A 6,737-nucleotide genomic window follows, 5' to 3' on the forward strand; every position below is an offset into this window, starting at 1 on the left:
GATGCTCGGTTTCGATGTTACAGGATTCCGAAATTTGGTGGAACGGTCCCGATGAATTCCCCGATAATCCCGTCCAGATTCCGCAGGAATTACCTGAACTGCGGGTTCTAACCGTGGCTACCAAGTCAATAGATTCTTCTTTCATCGAGAGAATTTCAAACCTAGAGAAACTCATACGAGTAACTGCCTGGTGCTTAAGATTTTCTCACAACTGTCGTGTTAAACCTCCCCTATTCGGTATACTCTCTGTCCCAGAACTAAGAAGTGCTGAACTTACCTTAGTTAAGTTAGTTCAAGGTTGTGCATTCCAATCCGAAATGGATGACTTAATGAAATCCCGAGATCTATCAAAGAGTTCATCTTTATTATCCCTGAATCCGTTTGTCGACTCTGCGGGTATTTTACGCGTAGGAGGTCGTCTTGCTTTGTCTAATCTGACCGAATTCCAAAAACATCCTATATTGTTACCGAAAGGTCATTTTTCTGAGCTGATTATTCGCAGTGTTCATACTTTGAATGGTCATGTCGGTGCTCAAACCACCTTAGCTCTAGTGAGAAACCGTTTTTGGATATTGAACGGGCGTAGTTCTACTCGGAACGTATTAAGAAACTGTATCTCCTGTATCCGTTTTCGTCCTCGTTTCACATATCCTATAATGGGACAATTGCCGCTTGAACGTGTCAGTCTCACCAAACCCTTTACTAATATTGGTATCGACTTCTTTGATCCCTTTAATGTAAAGGATTATCCTAAATCTAAGCGAATTTATAAAGTTTATGGCTGTGTCTTCGTTTGCTTAAGTACGAAGGCTGTACACTGTGAAGTGGTGGACAGTTTGTCCTCGGACTCGTTTTTAGCGGCCCTCGGAAGGTTTTCCTCTCGACGTGGGTTGCCCTCGTGTATATTCACTGATAATGCGACTAATTTTGTAGGTGCTCGCCGCATTTTGAATGAAGCCTACCGATTCCTATTAGATAATTTAACGCTTTTAAGGTCGGAAGTATCACGACTTCGTATAGACTGGCAGTTCATTCCTCCCCGAGCCCCCCATTTCGGCGGAATTTGGGAAGCCGCCGTAAAGGGCTTTAAAAATATTCTTAACAGAAAAACTGGTACTGCCAATTTGACATTTATGGAATTAACAAATATATTAATAGATGCTGAAGCTATCCTAAACTCCCGACCTTTGTGCTCCCTCTCCTCTGATCCTAATGACCTACAGTATTTGACCCCGGGTCATTTTCTTGCATTCACTGAGTTAAGGTCAGTACCTTGTACAAGCTATAATGAGCCAAAGGAATCGATCACCATTCGTTGGCGCCGAGTTCAAAGGCTGCAACATGAATTGTGGTCAACCTGGAGCAAACATTACCTGACTCAGCTACAAGTTCGTCCTAAATGGCGAACATCCAAAGGCCAACCTGTGGCCGTCGATGATTTAGTCTTGATCCATGAAGACAACGTACCGTCCCGATTATGGCATCTAGGCCGTATTAAAGCTGTCCATCCTGGAAGGGACGGCATAATTCGTGCTGCCACCGTCAAGGACTCCAGTGGCACCTTATTCAAAAGACCTGTGGTGAAGTTAAGTGTTTTGCCTCTTGGCGATAATAAGGTGTAAAGTGTTTCCAAGTGAGGCGCTTATAAAGGACTAATACTTACAAGCGTCTCTGAATGTACTTTTAATGATAATTTAATGTTAATTTTGATTTTTATTCAGGGGTATAAATCTAATTTAATTTTTTCTAATTTTTGGCTAATGTGACAATTTTGCTGTATAATGCCCAAGTTTTTTGTATTTTATTGATATGCGCACATTGTTAGTTACGCTTTGTCTAGTTTTATTTTTTCTGAAAAATGTACGACATATCAACGTGGGGGCCATGTTTGCGCCATCCCGTATAAAAAGGTAGAAATGTGTGTGTACGCAGCGAGCTGCTACTTGATTGATTGCAGAAATCATTATTATCGACCTGTGTAGGGATCTGCATGGTAGCGTCGCGCGCAGGCGTGATATGGGAATGTAGACCTTAATAATATCCATTAGAAAATTGTATGTACTTGTAACCGCTAAAAATGTAACCAAGTTTGTGCTTAAAATAAATTGTGTTTGCATCCGGATTTTGGTAATAATACACCCTACCAGTGCACCCATCCTTCCGTCGACGAAGTTGTTCAAGGGAACCATCCATTTGACAGTCCACTGCCTCACCACATTGATTGCCTTTTTAAATAAAATAAAAAAATATTTTAATTATAATTGTAACCCATATGTGTATTTTTTTTACTCTTTTCTTTTCTATCCCGATTAGGAACCATTAAGAAATATTTAGAAGCCACGAAAGTAAGTAATTAATTTATAATTCGCCCTGAGATTGAAAACATATTGATATGTGATCTGGTTAATTAATTAGATTAGTATTAATACATTGATTAAATTAAGTGACATATAAGAATATTATCTCATATCAATAATCAAGATCACATCAGTATGTACGTCTATATCCTCTCCATTAAAATAAGGCAGACCTTGATCTATGTTAATCTTGTTAAACTGCAATCCAGTTTGTCTTTGAAATATTAATTTTAAGACCTCTTCGATAAGTTGCTTCAGATTTGCTCCGATTTACTAATGTCTGGAGATCTTGTAAATTTTCTGCAAGCAAGAAGGGCTGTGTAGTCAGCGTATCTGATATTGTTGATCACTTCTCCGTCTAGTCCTAGTCTAGTCTGACTCCCTCTTATCTGTCCTCTAAAACCTCCCTAAAGTTTTCTTCAGATTATAGATTAAAAAGACTGGGTGACAAACACCTGCCGTACTCCACTTGTGATGAGTAATTTTTCAGTACGACTATCTCTGATTTGGATAGAGGTCACTTGCTTGTCACTTGATTGTAATATAATGTAAGTATATCAGCAATCTTATAACGTACTGACCAAGTCTTGGTTCTTCTTCCTCAGGTGCCATCTCCGCTATGGAGGTTGGCAATCATCATAGCTATTTTAATTTTTGAGGCAGTAGCTCTAAATAGTTGTTTTGAGCTGCATCCAAACAATTCTCGCAGGTTCTTCAGCCATGGCATTCGTCTTCTTCCGATGCTTTTTCTGCCATCTATCTTTCCTTGCAATATGAGTCGCAGGATCAGTGTTGCCAATCGCATTTCTCTAGGTTATCCGATGATCGCTCGAAAAATATCCGATTTGTCACGAAAAGGTACACTAGGTCAAAAATTATTCTGTTATTAAAATCAATGTTGCCAATGTTATTCTTTTAGTCTCCTTAACAACTATCAAATAACAAAATCCGTTGTTCTTACGCCAATCAGTTGATTGTAATCAATTACCATTATAATAATTAACATAATTATTTGATTAATTAATTATTAATTATCAATTAACGTAACAATTATTAACATAATTGATTATTTAATCAATTAATCTCATAATTGTAATCAATTATGTTTTCAGCAACCCAATCAAAATTGACATTGACAGTAATTAAATATTTGATAATGATCAGTTGATTCCATTTCTGATTAGCGTTCGAACAACCGGCCCTTTAATCTACTGGATTCTCTGTTTCACAGTTTAAAAATTTTCATTTATAGATGAAGATGAAAATCTCGTATCCTAACTGATTATTACCTAATTCATGTATGTAAATACTATTTACTTACTATTATTATATTATTCGTATTTTGTATTATCGTAAGTGGTAAATTCTAAATAAATAAATAAATCTAAATATTTCATTATTTGGATCGTGATATTTATTATAATTATTTAAGTAAAAAAAACACTTTTAAGTATTATTTTATTAAAACGTAATAACTACCTAAAACTAGGTATGTACTAGAAAAATAAATAATAAATAAATCAATACAAAAAAAAACTACAGCTACATTAATAGCATAGGCGCAAAATTTCTGATCGATGCTTTTAAAATGCATTATTTTTTCGAGTCCTGAGAAAGCTAATAAGTATTATTTAAAAATTTAAACGCAGAATGAAATATTACATTATGACCGAGGGCCGAAAGTCCCTGAAGACTTCTATAATTTTTATTCTAATAAGTTACAGGGGTGAAAGGAAAAGAGAATATTGAGTGTGATTTTTAATTTCAAATATCTCATTCAAAAGAAACATTTTGTTTATTCTAAGGGACTTTCAGCCCTCGGTAATAATGTAATCTTTCATTCTGCGTTCAAATTTTTCAAAAATATTTATTAGTTTTCTCAGGATTCGAAAAAAATGAATACGTTTAAAAATTATTGGTCCGAAATTTTGCGCCTACGCTCTTTTAACAACTAAAGATTTTCTACAACTAAAACAATAGAAATGTATTTGACAGTCTTGTAGTTATTAAGATATCAAGGTTATCATAATACCCGTGGTGCGTTCAACGTTTAATGCCCGACTAAATAATTTTTATAGGCACAAAATTTGAAGAATTTTTGAGTTAATTAGTAGATATCTAGATATTACTAGTTTCAAATAAGTAGATTTTTCTACAACCACTATTAATTCCAAATGCATTTTTCTGCACAATTTTATGTTAACAAACTTAATATTTTCTCACAGAATAACTGACAGTAGTGTGCAGAAATGTGACGTTTCTGTGCCGGAAAGTTCTTTTCTGCATAGTACCATTAAATTTCTCAAAAAATATCATAAATATAATTAGGTATAACATGTTTTGATAAAATGGTTTTGTTTAAGATAATATTAGATTTGACAGAACTTTACAAAAAAATAACCGATTTAACTACATCTCATGTCCGAGAAATCTGGAAAATTCGCTATTTTAACACATTATTTTTGAACTTTAAATTTGGTATTCTACAAATGACTACCTTATTCTGAGTAACGTTATATATTCTGTATACATCTGTGGTTAAAGTGTAGAAAAATATATAACCTGTAAGACAGGTGATATTAGTAGATATTAATTATCGAATAGAAATTAAAATATTTATTATTTATTAAATTATTAACTGCTTTATTTTACAATTTTATTCTTAATAAACATTTTATAATTATAAATTAACCAATAAGGATTTAGCAATCTCAGCAAGATACGTCGAATGAAGTATGGTAGAAATTCGTGACCAACTCTCCTAGAATTTTTATTCAAAATTGTTCCAATGTTACAATGTATATAACTACAATTAAGAGAGTGCATTATGTATATTTTTTTCATTATTTGATTTGGTCTAAAACAAATTCAATATTATATTTCAATATCCACACGTTGGTAAAAATTTTTACCCACCTTAACATTTTTTATTAACCATTTATCCATTATAAAAAAGTATTTTTTCTACAACCACTATTCAAAGTGCACTTTTCTGCACGGTTTTATGTTAGCAAACTTGATATTTTCTCACAGTATAAGATATTTGACATTAGTGTGCAGAAAAGTGACGTTTCTGTGCCGCAAAGTGACGTTTCTGTGCCGCAAAGTTCTTTTCTGCACAGTTGACTACCTCATTCTGAGTAACGTTATATTCTGTTTACATCCGTGGACTACCGCATTCTGAGTAACGTTATATTCTGTTTACATCCGTGGTTAAACTTTAGACAAATATATAACCTATAAGACAATTATTATATTTAACTATAGCATAGAAACTAAATTATGGATGTTACAACTGTTTTATTTTACAATTTTATTCTTATTAAACATTTTATAATTATCAAGTAACCAATAAGGATTTAGCAACATGTGCAAGAGACGTCGAATGAAGTAGGTTTTGTGTAAATCCGTGACTGCATAAATATAATGTGTAATAATTGTTTAAATTTAAACAAATTAAGGCAGTGCATTAATTTTTAACTGATTTCTGTGCAATTTATTTAGGTATAAGGAATTTAAATTGATTAGTAGGTATTAATTAAATACAGTTTAAAATTTATCACATAGGTACCTATTATAATTAATCGTCGTTTGGAAATTGTGATTTTTATTTTTAGGAAAAACTGTGCTTGTAGAAAAAGTATAGTGTGAAACACGTGCAGAAAGGTAATTTCTCACTCGTTTGAATTGCGGCACTCGCTTGCGCTCGTACCGCAACTTTTCAAACTCGTGAGAAATTAGTACCTTTCTGCACTTGTTGCACAATATACTATTTACAAACCAAAACTTATTTCAACAGACGTTTACTTAAGCACTGCACTGCACTACATAAAATGAAAATAAAACTAAATCGTGCGTGAATTAGCTTTCATAAGTTTAAAGACTAAAAACTAAAAACTCATAAATAACATCGGACGGCAGACGGATTTTAAAATTTGAATTGGATTAGTATGCCTTAAGTGGACGCACTTGTGCATTTAAATTCTAAACAAAAGAATTGGCACATGTCCCTTTTGTCAAAAGATGAAAAGTATCGGATGTCACTAACATTCATCCAGTATAAAAATTTGGGTGGAACCAAACAAAATTAATGTGTTGTTGGTGTTGGGAATATATGGATGAGAAAGTTTTTGTCGATGGCAGATAAACTGAAAAATATCCGCAAATATCCGATTTATTTAAAGATACGAAGAAGATACAACTCTCAAAAAGGTACGCAAATCGGATAATTATCCGCCGATTGGCAACACTGCGCAGGATGCCATACTTCTCGCCCCGTATCACATGTCCGAGATACTGTAGTTTTCTTTCTTTAATTGTAAGTTCAACTTCCTTCTCTTTACCTATTCTTCTTAGTACTTGTTCGTACTCTACTTGTAA

Source organism: Diabrotica virgifera, chromosome 7, assembly GCF_917563875.1.
Source record: "Diabrotica virgifera virgifera chromosome 7, PGI_DIABVI_V3a".
Classification (NCBI taxonomy): Eukaryota; Metazoa; Arthropoda; class Insecta; order Coleoptera; family Chrysomelidae; genus Diabrotica; species Diabrotica virgifera.